Below are 19737 nucleotides of genomic sequence, written 5' to 3' on the forward strand. Positions count from 1 at the left end.
CGCATTGACAAGAGAGCAGTTAAGAACATTGCTGAGGGGCTGGAGTTACATGTGGACCAGAGCAGGCAAGGATGACTTATTTGCTGACCCAAAGGCATCAGTGAACCAGGTGTGTTTTTTTTTAAATAAAGACAATCAATAATGGCTCCACAGTCACCAAGAGGCTAGCTTTTACTTCCAAATTTTTATTGAACTCAAATTTCACCATTGACCATGGTGGAATTCAAACTCATGACCCCAGAACATTATAAAGGATCTCTGGATTACTGGTTCAGTGACCATACCACAGCACCATCAGCTCTTCTGAGGGGAGTTAGCCAGATAATGATGTTGTTGATGAGCTTTCCTTGATGTGATTCAGACTTGATCGTTTATGGTCACGCAACTGAGTAGTCAAAGCATCAACGGGACCAGCTGACAGTCTGGTATCAATGTCAAAGAGCATAGAGGAATCTAGCTTCAACTCCACACAGAGCAGCATGTGGAACCTGGGACCCACCTTTCCCAGAATTAAGGTGTGGTGAAATCCATGACAGCGTTTGTAGTTCAAAATATAATGGAAAGTCTGGATAGAAAATACCTCAGCATCCACTTCAGAACAGATGGAAGCCACTGAAATACTCAATGCTGCAGTTTATGATCAGAGCACAGATGTGATAGATGGTGCCAATAAAGTTCAGACCTATTTCCATGTCTAAAATTACCATGCTCCAAGGGCCTTCAAGCTCGAGGAGATCGGCATTATTGAAAACCTTTGGGAGTACCAGTGACTCTGGGTTGTATGCACTGCCAATCCACCAGTCTCTTTGCTGGTTTACTTCTATTGGCTAGCACAGAGGATTGCTCAGAAGCTACATCAGTGTGGCAAATCCTGTAGTAGAGTGGTTGCCTCTATGGTCAGATTGGTGGCTGCCACAGAAAACCAAGTTAATACCCTTGGGGCATCTGGAAATGTGTACACACCTACATCAATTTCCAATTCATTTGTCCCCAGGATGAACGCACTGTGACAGGAGGACAGGGAATCTTACTCTAGCCCTATGCATTTTGGGAGGACTAACAAGGAAAAGGGGCATATGGTGAATGGTAGGACCCTAGGAACTATAGAGGCACCTATGTTTGCAACCTACACACCCTTGAATTAGAATTAGAATTAGATTTTAGATTTTACTGTGATGTGTACTCAAGTATAGGAGTACACGAGTACTGTGAAAAGCATACAGGGTTGCCATTCTCCAAAGCCATCTTGGCTACAAAACCAAAATTTTTAAAAATCAGCAGCAGAACAGGATTCTGGGTAATCCAAGATGGAGAATGGGGAAAATTGTGGCGGGAAGAGGACTGCTTTTTTTGAGATATTTTAGATGTTGGAGGTGATTTCCTTGAATTCCAGGTGCAGCAATTATTGTTTTATTAGCTGGTGCATTGTTTTGGAAATTTGGGGGATGAAGATCAAGTCAGTGACACTTTAAAATGGAGGAAGAGAACAAATGTAGCAACCATATGGTCAATGAGAGAGTATGAGAAATAAACCTACACTGCAGAAGTGTAGGTTCTGACGCAGGAGTGCATCTGCACAGTTACTGCCTTTGCTGTTTGAGTTCAAGTATTTCTAGCCATCGGAGTGCATCTGAGAAAAATGACCAAACTGTGAAATTCACAGTTGACCTTAGAGGCACCTATGTGGGAGAGTTCACAGCAATGGAGCAGATAGGTGCATGGGTTTTAAGTGTAAATCTCACCGTCTTATTTTAATGCTGAGTAGAGTGTGTTCTTCTTGCTTTTATGTTTTATTGAGATCTGTCTCTTGACTAAAATTTTAAAATATAAAACATAGGTACAAAGTTAGCCTGGAGCCGTGTTTTTTAGAGCAGTAAGTCTGTGTTATTTTCTGGGTCTGTAGATTGTTAAAGTGCAAAGATGGCCTTCAGTAGAGTGATGTGCTCTTTCTGTCGGATGTGGGAGATTAGAAAGAGTTTCCATTTTACTGATGATAATGTCTGCAGGAAGTGTGCTTGGTTGTGAATCCTATCAGATTGCATGGATCAGTTGGAGCAGCAGTTAGAGGCAATGAGGAATTTACAGAAGCCAGGGGGTATGATGGATGGCAGTTACAGATACAGTCAGTTAAATGGTTACTGCCAGGAAAGGTAGGAGAGGGAGGCAGGTAGTGCAGGAGTCTTCTGTGGTCAGCCCCATCTCAAACAAGTATGTTTTGGAAAGTACAGGGGGTGATGGACTCTCAGGGGAATGTTGCACAACCACTCATATTTCTGGTACTGAGACTGGTTCTAATATAACAAGGGCTATGTCAGGTTCCAAACAATTGATTGTGATAGGGGATTCTCTAGTCAGAGGCACAGACCGATTTTTCTGCGGCCAACAGTAAGAAATCAGAACGGTGTGCTGCCTCCCTGCTGCCAGGATAAAGAGAGAGTGCAGAATATTCTTAAACAGGAATGGGACCAGTAGGAGGCCATTGTACACATTGGAACTAATGACATAGGAAGGGAAAAGGATGAGATTCTGAAGGGAGAATATAAGAAGTTAGAAATGAATTTTAAAAGGAGGTCCATGAGGGTAGAAATATCTGGATTACTCCCAGTGCTATGAGCTAGTGAGGGTAGCAATAGGAGGACAGAGCAGATGAATCTGTGGTTGAGGAGCTGGTGCAGAGGAAAAGGGTTCACATTTTTGGATAATTGGAATCTCTTTTGGTGTAGAAGTGTCCTGCACAAGAAGGATGGATTGCACCTGAATTGGATGGGGACTAATATACTGGAAGAGAGATTTGCTAGAGCTTCTTAGGAGGATTTAAACTAGTAAGGTGGTGGGGGTGGGAGGAGAGGGGGGGGGGGGTGGTGTTATGTTTCAGGGAGATAGTAAGGAAAAAGATCAGTCTGAGACTGGTACAGTCCAGAAAAGGAGCAGGTCAAACAGCCAGGGCAGACAGGAACAAAGCAGAGAATGAGGTACGACTGATAAATTAAACTGCATTTATTTCAATGCAAAAGGCCTAACAGGGAAGACAGGTGAACTCAGGGCATGGTTAGGAACATGGGACTGGGATATAATAGCAATTAAGAGACATGGCTCAGAGATGGTCCGGATTGGCAGCTTAATGTTCCAGGATACAAAAGCTACTGGAAGGATAGAAATAGGGGCAAGAGAGAAGGGGGAGTGGTGTTTTTGATAAGGGATAACATTACGGTTGTACTTAGGGAGGGTATTCCGAGGAGCATTGCCAAGATTTCCTGATGAAGGGCTTTTGCCCAAAACATTGATTTTCCTGCTCCTCGAATGCTGCCTGACCTGCTGTGTTTTTCCATCATCACTCTATAATCTTGACTCTGATCTCCAGCATCTGCAGTACTCACTTTTGCCTATTCCTAGGAATATGTCCAGGGAAGTTATTTGGGTGGATTGGAGAAATAAGAAAGGGATGGTTACCTTATAGGGATTGTATTGTAGACCCCCCAATAGTCAGTGGGAAATTGAGAAACAAATTTGTAAGGAGATCTCAATTAGCTATAAGAATAATAGGGTGATAATGGTGGGGGATTTCAACTTTCCAAGCGTAGACTAGGAATGCCATGGTGTTAAGGTTTAGATGGAGAAGAATTTGTTAAGTTGTGTACAAGAAAATTTTCTGATTCAGTGTGTGGATGCACCTCTGAGGGAAAGTGTAAAATTTGACCTACTCTTGGGAAATAAGGCAGGGCAGATAACTGAGATGTCAATGGGGGAGCATTTTGGGGCCAATGACCATATTCAATTAGTTTTAGGATGGACAGGATCTAATATTTAAAGTTATAAATTGGAGGAAGGGCAATTTTGACTGTATTAGGATAGAACTTTCAAAAGTTGATTGGGTGCAGATATTCGCAAGTAAAAAGGATGGTTGGAAAATGGGAAGCCTTGAAAAATTAGATAATGAGAGTCCCAAAACAGAATATTTCTGTTAGGATGAAAGGGAAGGCTAGTAGGTGTAGGTAATGCTGGATGACTAGAGAAATTGATGGTTTGGTCAAGAAATAGAAGGAAGCATTTCTCAGGTATAGACAGGATAGAGCGAGTGAATCCTTAGAAGAGTATACAGGCAGTAGGAGTATACTTCAGAGGAAAATCGGGAGGGCAAAAAGGGGACATGAGATAGCTTTGATAAATTAATGAGAATCCAAAGGGATTTTATAAATACATTAAGGACAAAAGGGTAACCAGGGAGAGAATAGGACCCCTCAAAGATCAGCAAGGCAGCGTTTGTGTGGATCTGCAGGTGATGGGGGGAGACAAGAAGCAAATATTTTACATCAGTGTTTAGTGTGGAAAAGGACATGGAAGATATAAAATGTAGGGAAATAAATGGTGACGTCTTGAAAAATGTCCATATTACAGAAGAGGAGGTGCTGGATGTCTTAAAACACATAAAGTTGGATAAATTCCCAGGACCTGACCAGGTGTACTCAACAATTCTGTGGGAAGCTAGGGATGTGGTTGCTGGGGCCCTTACTGAAAATTTTGGATCATCGATAGTAACAGATGAGGTATCGGAAGACTGGAGGGTGGTGCCACTAGTTAAAAAAGACATCAAGGCAAAAGCCAGGGAACTATAGATTGGGGCACCTGACATCGCTGGTCAGCAAGTTGTTGGAGGGAATCCTGAGGAATAGAATTTATATGTATTTAAAATGGCAAGGACTGGTTAGGGATAGTCAACATGTCTTTGTGCATGGGAAATCATGTCTCACAAACTTGATTGAGATTTTTGTAGAACTAACAAAGAGGATTTATGACAGCAGAGTGGTAGATGTGATCTATATAGACTTGAGTAAGGCATTCAACAAGGTTCCCCACGGGATACTGGTTAACAGAGTTAGATCATATGGAATACAGGGAGAACAACCATTTGGATACAGAACTGGCTCAAAAGGTCATTGTGGAGGGCTGTTTTTCTGACTGGAGTCCTGTGACCAACGGAGTGCCACAGGGATCGGTGCTGGGTCATTTATATAAAGGATTTGGATATGAACATTAGAGGTATAGTTAGTAAGCTTGCAGATGACACCAAATTTGGAGGTGTAATGGACAGTAAAGAAGGTTACCTCAGTACAATGGGATCTTGATCTGATGGGCTAATGAGCAGAGGAGTGGCAGATGGAGTTTAATTTAGATAAATGTGAGATGCTGTATTTTGGAAAGTCAAATCAGGGCAGGACTTACGCTATTAAAGATAAGGTCATGGAGACTGTTGCTGAACTAAAAGATTTTGGAATGTTGGTTCATAGCTCCTTGAAAGTGGAGTTGCAGGTAGATAGGATGGTGAAGAAGGCGTTTGGTATGCTTTCCTTTCTTGGTCACAGCATTGAGCATAGGAGTTAGGAGGTCATGTTGCAGTTGTACAGGACATTGGTTAGGCTATTTTTGGAATATTGTGTGCAATTCTGATCTCCCTGCTACAGGAATCATGTTGCAAATCTTGATAGGGTTCAGAAAAGATTTACAAGGATATTGCTAGGGTTAGAGTATTTGAGCTATAAGGAGAGGGTGAATAGGCTGGGGCTGTTTTTCCTGGAGCATTGGAGGCTGAGGGGTGACCTGATAGAGGTTTATAACATCATGAGCGGCATGGTTAGGTAAAGTGACAAGGTCTTTTCCCAGGGTTGAGGGAGCCTACGTCTAGACGGCATAGATTTAGGGTGAGAGGGGAAAGATTTAAAAGAGACCTAAGGGGCAAAGTTTTCATGCAAAGGGTGGTGCTTATGGGGAATGAGTTGCCAGAGGAAGTGCTAGAAATGGTACAATTACAACATTTAAAGGCATCTGGATGGGTACATGAATAAGAAAGATTTAGAGGGATATGGGCCAAGTGCTGGTGAATGGGACTAGACTAATTTAGAATATCTGATCAGCATGGACAAGTTTGACTGAAGGGTCTGTTTCCATGTTGTACCTATGACCCTGTGACTCTCAACAAAAGGAAGCCAAAAGGTCAGAAAAATGTCCAGATCCTAAAGTCTCAGTCTTATCTGCATAAAACGTTTGGAACCACCAATGCAGGCACCCAGGCCTCGAGGATGTGATCACACTGGAGAGGATGCAGGCAAGAATCATCAGGATGTTGGACAGGGAGAGAAGTAAAAAAGGGGGAGGAGTTGCATTGTGGGTCATGGATAATATCAGGGCTGTGCTAAAGAAGGATACTATAGAAGGCTTGAGCAATGAGGCATTATGGGTAGAGCTGAAAAATAAAAGGGGTGCAGTTATATTGTTGTGGCTGTACCTAAGGCCTCCCAACAATGAGTGTGAGGTAGAACAACAAATAGGTAAACAGATCATGGAAAGATATCGAGGCAACAGAGTGCTGGTGATGGGAGGTTTTAATTTTCCTAAAATTGACTGAGATACACAGTGTCAGAGGTCTGGACTGGGCAGAGTTTGTAAGGAGCATCCAGGAAAGTTTTCTAAAGCAGTATGTCAATAGTCCAACTAGGGAAGGGACCATATTGGACCTGGTGTTGGGGAATGAGCCAGGCCATGTGGTAGATTTTGCAGTGGGGGATTTCTTTGGGAATAGTGATCACAATTCTGTAAGTTTTAATATACTCATAGACAAAGATGAGAGTGGTCCTAAGGGAAGAATACTAAACTGGACCAAGGCCAATTATATCAAAATTCAACAGGAGCTGGGAAATGTGGATTGGGGTCAGCTATTTGAACAGAAGTCCACATTTGATATCTGGGAGGCTTTCAAAGGTAGATTAAGGACAGTGCAGGATACACATGTCACTTTGAAAGCTAGGAATAGGAAAGGCAAGCTTCGTGAGTCATGGATGATAGGAGAAATTGTGCAGCTAGTCAAGAGGAAAAAGGAAGCGTACATAAGGTCCAGGCAGCTAAGAACAGAACAGACTTTCAAGGAATATCGAGAGAGTCGAACCAATCCTAAACGAGGAATCAAACGGGCTAAAAGGGGTCATGAAATAACTTTGGCAAGCAGAATAAAGGAGAATCCCACGGCCTTTTACTCATATGTATGAGGCAAGTGGATAACTAGAGAAAGGGTTGGTCCACTAAATGATAAGGAAAGAAGGTTGTGTGTCGAACCTGAGAAAATGTGTGAGATTTTCAATGCTTACTTTGAATCAATGTTCACTGAGGAGAGGGACATGATGAATGTTGAGATTATAGATAGAAATTTGTTTACTCTGGATCACGTTGACGTAAGGAGGGAGGATGTGTTGGGTAGGCTAAAGGATATTAAGGTAGACAAATTCCCAGGACCAGATGGGATCTATCCCAGACTGCTGAGGGTGGTGAGACAGGAAATAGCTGGGGCTCTGACAGATATCTTTATGGCATCCTTAAACACAGGTGAAGTGCCGGAGGACTGGAGAGTTGCTAATGTTGCCCCCCTGTTCAAGAAGGCTAGCTGGCATATTCGAGGTAACCACAGATCAGTGAGCCTGACACCAGTGGTGAGAAAGTTGCTGGAGAAGGTACTGAGGGATAGGATGGGCTTATTGGGAAACATGGTTTTGTATGGGGAAGATTATGCCTTACCAACTTAATAGAGTTCTTTGAGGAAGTGACCAAGTTGATAGATGAAGCAAGGCTGTAGATGTTACATGCATGGACTTTAGTAAGGCATTTGAAAATGTTCCCATGGTAAACTAATGGAGAAAGTGAAGTCACATGGTGTGCAGGGTGTTCTAGCTAGGTGCATAAAGAACTGATTGAGTAACAGGAGACAGAGAGTAGTAGTTGAAGGGAGTTTCTTGAAATAGAGAAAGGTGACCAGTGGTGTTCCATAAGGATCAGTGTTGGGGCCCACTGTTTGTGATATACATAAATGGTATGGAAGAGGGCATTGGTAGTCTGATCAGTAAGTTTGTAGATGACACAAAGATGGTGGAGTAGCAGAAAGCATAGGGGACAATCAAAGAATACAGGAGAATATAGATAGACTGGAGAGTTGGGCAGAGAAGTGGCAGACACAGTTGAATCCGGGCAAATGTGATGCATTTTGGAAGGTCTAATTCTGAAGTGAACTATACTGTAAACAGAAGAGCTTTGGGAAAAGTTAATAAGCGGAGAGATCTGGGAGTTCAGGTCCATTGTACCCTGAAGGTAACTGCACAGGTGGATAAGAAGGAATATGGTATGCTTGCCTTCATCGGATGGTATATTGAATATAAGAGCCGGCAGGTCATATTAAAGTTGTACAAGACTTTGGCTCAGCTGCAATTAGAATACTGTGTACAGTTCTAGCCGCCACATTACCAAAAGGATGAAGATGCTTTAGAGAAGGTGCAGAGAAGGTTTACGAGGATGTGGCCTGTTATAGGAGGTGCTAACTATCAAAAGAGGTTGAGTAGCTTAGAAATGTTTTCATTAGAGAAACAGAGATTGAAGGGGGACCTGATTGAGGTCTACAACATCATGAAGGGTATAGACAGGGTGGATAGAGATAAGCTTTTTTCCCAGGGTGAGGGATTCAATAACGAGAGGTCACATGTTCAAGATGAGAGAAAAGTTCAAGGAGGATACACGTGAAAAATACTTTATACAGAGGGTCACAGGTCCTTGATACACGTTGCCAGCAGAGGTTGTAGAGACAGGCATAATAGATTCATTTAAGGTGTGTCTGGACAGATGCATGAGTAGGTGGGGACCAGAGGGATACAGATCCTTAGAAATTGGGCGATAGGTTTAGACAGTGGCTTTGGATTGGCACAGGCTTGCAGGGCCGAAGGACCTGTTCCTGGGCTGTAAATTTTCTTTGTTCTTTATGCTCTTTGTGTTGCCTAAGCTAGACAGACTGGGGATGTTTTCCTGGTATGGAACTAGGAAGAACACTAAGGTGTAAAGGGAAGGCATGCACTTTGGTGGCATAGATAAAAAAGTCTGATATGTGACTATTACTTTCAGCACATATGCAATGTGTTTGTGAGGATACCTTGTGAAGGTACAAAGCATATCTTCACATAAACTTTACAGCCACAGATGAGACTCTGTTGTTCGAGATCTATACTGAAAGCTTACTGCACCATCTATACCCAGGGGCAGCAAAGCATACACATGACACTTTTATTTTTTATTTATTCACAGGATGTGGGTATCACTGATTAGAATAACATTTATTGCCCATTCCTCATTTCTCAGAAGGCATTGTGATGGGCCTGGCATCTGGCCAGACCTTGTAAAAATCTCAGATTTCCTCATTAAAGGACATTAGTGAACCAGATGGATTTTTAAATGACTATTATTAGTGGCTACATGATCACCATTAGGCCAGCTCTTTATTCAAGATTTTACGAAATTCAGATTTCATCATCCGCCATGGTGGGATTCAGGTGATTGACCCAGAACATTGGGTCTTGGAGTCTGGATTTCTCGTTAAGTGACCACAGAGAGAAATTGAGGCCAAAGCAATGTCTGATTTCAGGAAGGATTTGGAGAAACTACATGGGGTTTAAGGAATTGAAGGATATACAGGAAAAGCAGGAACAGGCTATTGGGTTGGCTGATCAGCTGTGATCATAATGAATGCTGGAGCAGACACAAAGGGCCGACTGTTCTCCTCCTGCTCCCATTTTCTGTTTTGACAGTTCTATGATTTTAACATTCTACCTCTATGCTTCACCTTGATGAGGGTCATGATGAGAATATTGGGTTATGTTGAGACCTCTGTTCCTCCTCAGTGAATATTGCTAATGTTTGGTGAAGGTATAACTATCAATGTATTGCTGTGCATAACATGGAAATGATCAGTGCTGTAGGATGGCCAGAGAATAAGCAGTATGCATGGCTGTATACCTGTGTCCTGCATAGTCCTATGACCAACATTCTTTGCCTCTAAAAGCTTTGTGATCAGTGTTTGCTGCTGTCCCCTCCTTCACAGGTTGTGTCTCTTGCCTTCCCTACTCTGACTGTGGTCATAGCCATTTCCTTCCCCATTGTGCACTTTCATTCTGCATCAGGATGGAAGGTGACATTGATTGCTCCTCTGCCAGTGTCTTCTAGTATCACCCTGAATGTGCTGGTCAGTTCCCAGGCATCAGCGTTCTCCTAATAGTAGCACATCACATTAACTGCGCCAGCTGCAATTCTCCCCAAATCCCCATCAAACCCATCTCCAGGTACCTCCACCTGCTAATGTTTCCCCCCAGACCCTGGTATTTCAGGTCATTCACTGCTTTGAAGCCAGAGTACTCCTAATCATGGATCATTTCCCACAATGACAAATCCCAATGATAACCTTCTCACGATGCTTACCAAATCCTTTTCTTTCAGATCCTGCTGCCACACCCTCCTTGATAATTGTACTGTACCCTTGCCCAGAACCTTCTGCCTAAACTGCCAATGCTTAGTCACATAACAACAGCTGCTCATGTCTTTGACCACCAGCCCCTTTCCCACATCCCCAATTCTGTGGACAGACCAGATAGACTGATCAGGGCTCACTGCTGTCCAACTAGATGTGTGTCCCTACGCTGAGGATTGCTTAGCAACAAGGCAAGGTGCCAGTTTTTTTTGCGACTTCACTAATTGCCATGGCAAAGCAAGGCAAGGATGCTTGGGTGTACAAGTATGTGCTAAGCGCGTGAGCATCTCTGAGGTGTAGCCTGGTTCAAGTTGTGAGCTGGGTGCCTGTTCCTGTGTGAAAATTGTCCCCAGCACAGCCTGTCAATGTTGCCTACCAATGTCCCGGTTAGCTACAGAAGTACGCAATTCTGTACTTCCAGAACATACTGTCACTCAATAATAGATCAATAGATAGTCATGATGGGTTGGAAGATGGCATTGTTTATTTGTTAGATTTGTGGGCAGTTGGTGCCTTTTGCTTATGTTAGTATTGAGTGCCCAGCAGGGAGCAAGCATTCTGCCTAACATCTGTTCTTATCTAGTCTAAGTAAATCTAAAATTAATTTTACTTGCTGTGATAGTTTCATCAATTTATTCACTATTAAAAAGTGCATTATATAATGTTAGATAAATGCTCTTGCAAGTTATTTTTAATTGACCACTGTTTATATTAATTAGTAGTGATTATTTATTGGTGGCTTCTTTCTCTGGTGTGCAGTATTTGTGATAGTTTAACATTGGGCTGTTGTAATGTGCTTTCAAAGTTTGAACAGACTGCTTTTGTAAACAATAATAACTTTTCACAACAACTGTTTTCTTCAGTGACAGAGTTTTTGTGAAACAACAGTATATCTTTTTCAATGAATATAAATATAAAATTCATTGACAATTTATATATGAAATCTTCTTTATATAGGCAGCAATCAAACTGTATATCATTAATTCATGAAATCCTCATGCTCAAGATCAGCTGCATGCTTGAGATGTTTCTTCACTGACATAACTCCACAGAGGCCAGTACCCGTCACCAAGTCCTGCGTTATTTGTATGTGGAAAGTCCTTGACACTGATGCAACCTCCTCAGAGCCAGCTCTCAGAGTGAACAGAACGTCTGACACTCCTGTTTATTTTTTTCTTTTATTTTTGTTCTTTTTTTTCTTTCATTACCCCACACTACCGTCTAACTGTAGTAGTGCTTATTTTTCCCCTAGCACCCATGTTGTGTGTGTGCAGATGTGAGACACAGTGGGAGACACAAGGTGCATGAATCTTTATTCAGTTTCCACCACCAGGAAGAAAGGAAACACCCGAGTGGCCAGTGACAAGCAGTGCCCTTTGCATCAAAGGGCAATGCTGTGTGATCAAACAGTGAAGGGGAGGGCAGGGACTAAATCAAAATAGAATTGGAGAGTGAAATAATGCACTCCACTCCCTGTGGTGTTTACCTATCCCTGAACAACTCCAGGGTGTTGGTGGACACCGCTTGCTCCATCTCCAGAGACAGCCGGGCTCTAACATAACCGCGGAATAGGGACAGGCAGTCAGCCCAAACGACCCCCTTCATGGCCCGCTGCCTGGACCTGTTTATGGCCAATTTGGCCAGGCCCAGGAGCAGACCCACAAGGAGGTCTTCAGTCCTGCCCTCCCCCCTCCGCACCGGGTGTCTGAAGATCGGGAAAGTGGGACTGAAGTCCAACCAAAAACAGAGAAGGAGGTTTTTGAGGAAATCAAAAAGGGAGACACTCCTGTTTATATCTGTCAGCCAGAGCTCCCTGATTGGACAAGGTTAACAGCCTCAGTTCTCAATCAGGGAACTTATGTTCATTACTCTCCATCTGGCTGATCTCATTACAATCACCATGTTTACAATTTTCATATCTCAGACCATATCGGAAAATGTTTCATTTCCCATCAAAGCTCTATGATTTCTATAGAGGGTCACAAGTGTCACTAATGACTTCCTTCAATCTGTCTGGCTGGAAAACCTGAAAGTAAAATATAACCACAAAGGATAAATGCAAAATGTCTAGTTCTCTGATTTCTACGGTCTAACATCTTTTTCAATTTACATTTTCTTGGTTTCCTGCATACTGTTCAGAACTGGAGGTAATGTTCATCTACTTCTAAATCTCTTTGCAAATAGTATCATATGTTTGCTTTGTTAAGGCCTTCAGCCATATCTTGCTCTACTCCGTCAATACTGTCAGACCACTGGATTTGCAGAGGAGCTTCTTCAAAGCTGTGAAGATGTGGAGCATTTTTTCTTGTGGGTGGGATCTTCTCTTTTCTAAGAGCATGATTCCTTCTGTTGCATGCATAGAAGTGAGGTTGAGATGCTGGATATTTATGTGTACATATAATAACAGCGATGTATCTCAGCTATGGCATGTGAGCTATGTCTAAAGGATTTACAAGTAACTGCAAAAATGGTTTTATACTGTGGCCTCTGCTATCTTTGTGGTGTGATTGTCTTTTTTGAGTAAATTTCCAATGATTAGTTGTTTCTATCTCGGCTGAACCTAGCTCCTTTGAAACTTATTTGATTAGATTAGATTATTCACAGTATGGAAACTGGCCCTTCGGCCCTACAAGTCCACACTGACCCTCCAAAGAGTAACCCACCCAGACCCATTCTCTCAACTAATGCACCTAACACTATGGGCAATTTAGCATGGCTAATTCACCTGACCTGCACATCTTTGGACTGTGGGAGGAAACCGGAGTACCTGGAGGAAACCCACGCAGAAACGGGTAGATTGTGCAAACTCCACACAGACTCCACTCCGAGGTGGCAACTGAACCTGGGTCCCTGGCGCTGTGAGGCAACAGTGCTAACCACCGAGCCATCATGCTGCCATAAATGTGGAATGCCTACCATTCATATAGTTCAGCCTTTTCATATTATACCATTCTCTTCTGTGAAATATACCATTCAGTCAATGTCTGATAAGAGAAACCAGAAAGCTTTCCTGCCTTTGACTTTGCAAAAATAAATCACGGCTACTTTTATATGCAGCTGCAGCCCTTTCCTCACTTCCTCCAGCCCTCTCCCAAGTGAGTAGGAGTAAAGTGTACACTTGTGACCCATCTGGGGTGGCTACTTATGGAAACATCTGAACACTCAGCTTCTAATGTATCAGTCTCAAATGCCAGGATTAGGAAATTGAGCTGCTAATTTGCATTGTGTGTGAATTTAAAATGAAGACTTCAAATATTGAATGAGAGTGAATTTGTTTTCAGCAGGCAGCTGGCAGGAAATACATGCGAAACACAGAGGAAAAGGTGTATGAGCACGTTACTTCACATCCCAATTCCCACAGGCATGGCTTTTACTGTACTTTTGCCAGCAGGAAATTTGGCTGTTTTGAACCTGCACCCACTAGGAAGTGATTGGAAATCACTCATGTTTTTTTTTAACACATTAAACATTTGGGCCAGCAGAGGAAAGACTCCTACTCAATACGTCTGGATGAGATTCAGACCCAGACCCAGAGCCAAAACAATGCTGTTGCCAAGCAACAACGTGGGCAGAAAGGGAGATGAGGTCCTGGAAAAGGAATGTACGGAGTGAGGTACGAAGTTGAAAAGCAGGACCTTAAGGGTGAAATATTTGACTGAAGAGCTCGGTTAGGTGGGGGAAGTCTTCAGGTATGTGGATCTTTGGGATGTCTCCCAAGGCAGCTGGGACTTGGACAAGAAAGACAGGTTGCACCAGTATACAGGCAGGGAGGTTTGCTAGTGCCACAGGGGAGGGTTTATACCAGCGTTGCAAAGGCTGGGAACCCAAGCAGGAGATCAGTGAGGAAGCATCAAAGACTACGGCCAGTAAGACTAAGAGGTGGAACAGACAGGGAGAAGCTACTAAACACAGCAGGACTGGCGGTCTGAGTGCATTTGTTTTAATGCAAGGCATATGATTGGTAAAGCAGACAAATTTAAGATCTAGGATTAATGTATGTAACTATGATTTTGTAACTATTACAGAGACTTGGGAGAGGGACAAGTCTGGTAGCTTAATATTCCATTATTTAGATGTTGCAGGTAAGACAGAGAGGGATGTAAAGGAAGCGGGGAAATTACATTATTGATAAGGGAGGATATCACAGTGTACCTCGGGAGGACATGTTGGACGGCGCATCCAGTGAGGCCATATGGGTAGAGATCAGGAATAGGAAGGGTGCAATCACTTTGACGTTGTACTGCAGGTCTTCTAACAGCCAGCAGGTGATAGAAGAATAGTCGTGTGGACAGATTATGGAAAAATGTATATTGACTGAGACTCGCTTCATGCTACGGCTTGGATTAGGTATATTTGTTAGGTGAGTCCAGGTTGTTTTTTTTTGAAACAATATGTAAATACTCCAACAGTGGAAGGGGCCATAATGGACCTGGTATTGGGAAATTAACCCAGTCAGGTGATTGAAATATCAGTGGAGGAGCATCTCAGGAACAGTGACCGTAATTCTGTAACTTTTAAGTTACTTACGAAAAGAATAAAAAATAGTCCTCAGATCCAAGGACTAAACTGGGGCAAGGCTAACTACCACAGAGTCAAGATTATCCCCAGCCCAAAGCGAGGGATATCAAATCAATTACAACACCCAGGTCACTATGGTTTTGTGGTTCCTTTGGAAATACCATATCAGATTGTTCATGTCTGTCATTGAAGTCCATTTAAAAGAAATACAATACTTCAAGAAGTTCAGCATTAATGTCTTTTGTGAAATTTGGACACAATGATAGTATGCAAAATGTTTGATGATTATTCAGATCACATTACTTAAAAGTTCAAAGTAAGACTTCTCTGATTGCTTTGCAACATTGTCCAATGCTGTAAAATCTAGAATATCCTCAAAGTGCAGCTGTTTGCTGGGGTTTTTTTCTGTCCAGTTCCTTCATCGTAGATCCTCTTAGGCTTTACTCCGATGATTGGCTGTGTTTAATTTTGCTAGATATTATTGTAACATCTTAAAGAAAAATACCGAGTGTATATAATTTTATGCTCAAAGTTTTAAGTTAAATTTGAATGTCCGTGACATACTGAACATGGACTAAAGACTTTTAGTACACAGAAGAAAACAGATCAATGTCTGCTTTATTTCTAATACTCGTACAGAGACTAGATTTCATTTCCACTAGATGTTGTTACTACCATGTCACAATTCCCTCAGGGAGCACACTGGAAAACAAGCCCTAATGTTTGAGGAGACATCACAAATTTGAAAATCTAATTAAACCACTGAATTATCCATTTTATCAGATTGTCTAACTCAGGTTACAATGGGATATGAACAGTTGTAATATTTCATAAAACTTCGAGTTTCACTGTTCCTGTGCTTTGAGGCAGTCTGCAGCATCATTCCTTGGCCATTAAGAAGGCTCAATGGCAAGGGTCAGTGATGAAATGGAGCAGAAGTAACAGTGTATGTACATGACATTGGATCACTCCAACATCTCTGTCCCTTCCACCATTGCTGACTATATGGCTGGCTATGTGCGCAGGAGTGTAAACATCAGGGATTCCCTGAGCAGGAACTGTGCCTTGAAAATGGAATCAAAATGGCCAGTATTACAGAATGCATGGGAGATTTTGGAGGAATGATCCCCAAAATAGAAGAATTGTCTTATGAGCAAAGATTAAACAGTTTGGGATTCTACTCCATATAATTTAGAAGAATAAGACGTAATCCCACTGAAACATATCAAATTCTTAAGGTGCTTAAAGGGTAAATGTTGAGAGGATGTTTCCCTTCACAGGAGAGTCCAGGACCAGAGTCTCAGAATAAAGGGATGCCAACTTAAGACTGAGGTGAGGAGGAATTTGTTCTCTCAGAGGTTTGTCAGTCTTTGAATTCCTTGTGTTGTGAGGGCAAAGTCCTTGTGTATATTAACGGCTGAGATAGAAGCTTGATCAGTCGGAGAATCAATGGTTGTTTGGAAAGGGCAGGGAAGTGGTTGTGAGGAACGTCGGATCCGCCGTGATCTTATTGAATGGTAGAACAGTCTCAAAGAGCTGAAAACTCCTGTTCCCATTTCATATGGTCTTATTGGTAAGCACATTGCACTCCTGTCTGGCCAGCATGTCACTTGTTGGAAAATAATGCTATTCTTGTGTAAGCCAGGTGGCTGGTTGCATATACGGCCCTCTTCCTCACACATCGCCTCCACTTACCGAACCCATTGCAAATCCCTTCACAGTGTTTCTCCCCAACATTGCACGTTGTCTATATGCTTCACAATTGGAACGACAGTTGTTAGTCCTCTTTGAAGCATACTATTAATGAGCTGCTGACACTCCCAGGGTCAGGCTGCCATTTTTTTTAGATGCCCAGTCCATTAAACTCACAGGTTTGGCACTTCTCCAGGCCATCATCCAAACCATGTACATGCAACTGAACCTGCCTACCAGTGCCCTCTTCCCCTTAAATCCAGAAAGGGAGGTGGCAGGATGACTGTGACCCAACCCCCTCAAGTGACCTAAGCTGGCAGTGCAGCCCTGGCTGGTAGACATGCATGTACGCCCCTTACGGTGACAGTCTTTTCCCGGACTGGATTCCTGACCATTGCCGAAATCCAGGATTGGTGCCCTTTATAAAGCAGCCTAGACTCCTCATTGAGAGATGGGTGCCCCCATAGACTTTGCTGCAGACTACTGTCTTAGACTTCCACATGTTGCTAACTGCAGATACTGTGTGTTTGGTGTGAGTACTGAGGCCATGTGTTGAGATGTAAAACTGATGTAGCACACAGGTATTTGATAACATGGACGCGCCCTCAACTGAGGACCACTGTACAGTACAGCCGCCTACCTGGTTGTCTGCTTGCATCAATTGTCAATGCATGGCATGGCAGGACATCCATGCTGCATGCAATTCTGGTCTCCCTCCTATGGGAAGGAAGTTGTGAAACTTGAAAGGGTTCAGCAAAGAATTACAAGGATGTAGCCAGGGTTGGAGAGTTTGAGCTACAGGGAGAGGCTGAATAAGCTGGGGCTGTTTTCCCTCGAGTGTCAGAGGCTGAGAGATGACCTAATAGAGGCTTATAACACCATGAGAGGCATTGATAGGATAAATAGACAAAGTCTTTTTCCTTGGGATGTGCAAACCCAAAACTAGAGGACATAGGTTTAGGGTGAGAGGGGAAAGATATAAAAGGGACTTACAAGACAACTTTTTCACTCTGAGAGTGGTGCATGTATGGAATGAGCTGCCAGAGGAAGTGGTGGAGGCTGGTACAATTGCAGCATGTAAAAGGCATCTGGATGGGTATATGAATAGGAAGGGTTTGGAGGAGTATTGTCCAAGTGTTGGCAAATAGGACTCGATTAGGTTGGGATAGCTGGTTGGCATGGTTGGATCGAAGGGTCTGTTTCCGTGCTGTGTATCTCTATAACTCTATGCTGGTAGGCACTGGGTGAATTTGCACTGAGAAAGGAAGGGAGCAGACCTGGTAAATAAGCAGAAGCTATGTCAAACGTTTCAGCCAATGCATGGAGATCACTCATGGTGACAGAGTGTTCACCTCGACAAGTCTGCCCTTGCAGGACACAATGCCAGTGCATTGGAGAATGCCAAGATGGTGGCAATGTCTCACTGAAAGTGGAGTACCAATGTCCATGATGGAAGGGTGTTTGCTGCTGGTGGATCATGCTCTGCTCCTGGAGTAAGCAATGAGTTGAACCCATCAAGATCTAACTGTGGCTTCCATGGCAAGTTTTTTTTTTGAAAATGTTTTTCAATAGAATCCCTATAGTGTGGAAACAGGCCATTTGGCCCAATATCTCTTAACTGACCTCTGGTCAATTAGGGATGGGCAGTAAATGCTGGCCTAGCCAGTGAAGTCCTTATCCCATGAATGAATTTTAAAAACCCGATGCTCCAAAGAGCATCCACCCAAACATATCCCATCTCATCCCTGTAAGCCTACATTTCCCATGGTTAATCCACTTAGCCTACACATCCTTGGACACTATGGGCAATTTAGCTTGGCCAATCCATCTAACCTGTACATCTTCAGACAACAACATCCAGAGGAAACCCACACAGACATAGGGAGAATGTGCAAACTCCACATGGACCTCACCCGAGGCTGGAACTTAACCCGGTCTCTGGCACTGTGAGGCAGCAGTGCTGACCACTGAGCCACTATACCTGAGCCACGCCTTAAAATCTAGTCTGTATCGTCAAGTTTGGTAAGATCATAACTTGTGGAGAGCTGGGCTGTTAACAAGCTGTTTAACAAACAATAATAGTCATCAAATTGGAATTCAGTGCTGCCTAGTGAGATTCTTGCCACACCACTTGAGTCAAGCACTCATTCTCACACTCATCACTTCATAACCCACACCATTCAGAGTCTGTGCAGATTGTGCACTTTGTGTGTTTTTAGCACAAAGGGTTAGCTTGCTTAACTAACCAGTTGATAAGGACTGTCATAGCAAGTTTACTGTGGTATGGCATTTAGCAATAAGCTGGGAAAATAGCTCTGGAATGGAGTAAGGAAGAACGGGCATTTGTGGTCAGTAATCAATCTTCTGGTGCAGTTATAGTTGGTCAACTTCCTACCTGGCAGCCAATAGTTGACCACAACACTCTTTATCCAGAGTATATCATGGATGGGGTCAGGAGTCAGTGGATCTTGCATTTGCAGGCTGGCCTCTTGCATCTTACTGAAAAATGTAAAACTGATGGCCACATTAGTGTTTGTGCAGCTACATTCACAGTGAAATGTCAATTGCAGCTTGCTGGGTGTGTTCTGAGAATTAACACTGGAAATCAATGTGTTATGCAGCAGAAGAGTAGTGCTATGGTCACAGCTAAAATTGTAAAATCCCCCAACTTAGAGAATCAGTTTCAATTCATTGTTATAAAGATGCTGACTTTATTTTAAAAAGGCATTACTGATGACATAGATATTGCCAGCTTTTCAGCACCTTCTGCTGGTACGTTTAACCACTGTCCTGAGAGTATACCCTGCCCAGTGCTCTTACATCGTCTCATTTTTGCTGGTATAATTGTCTTTCCAAACCTTTTTAGACCTGGCACCTGAGAAATCTAGTGGGTGATGTAAAATTGTACATGATTTGGGTTGCTACCAAAGCCATTGGATTATTCAATCTGAAATTAGTTGTTAAAATTTACAGTTTAGGTCATTTGAAAATACCACTGTCAGTCTTTATAAAACCTATGCTGTCCTTATTGAATTGATGTTTTATTGTCATTTGTACTCAAGTACGAAAATACAGGATTACAAATGGAAGTGTATAATGTCACCATTAAAGGTGTTATCTTAGGTATAATACTACTGAGGTATGGAATCTTAAGAACAAGGCAAAAGCAACATTAAAAGTTAAACATTGCAGTAATGATAGTA

Source organism: Hemiscyllium ocellatum, chromosome 2 (assembly GCF_020745735.1).
Source record: "Hemiscyllium ocellatum isolate sHemOce1 chromosome 2, sHemOce1.pat.X.cur, whole genome shotgun sequence".
Taxonomy (NCBI): domain Eukaryota; kingdom Metazoa; phylum Chordata; class Chondrichthyes; order Orectolobiformes; family Hemiscylliidae; genus Hemiscyllium; species Hemiscyllium ocellatum.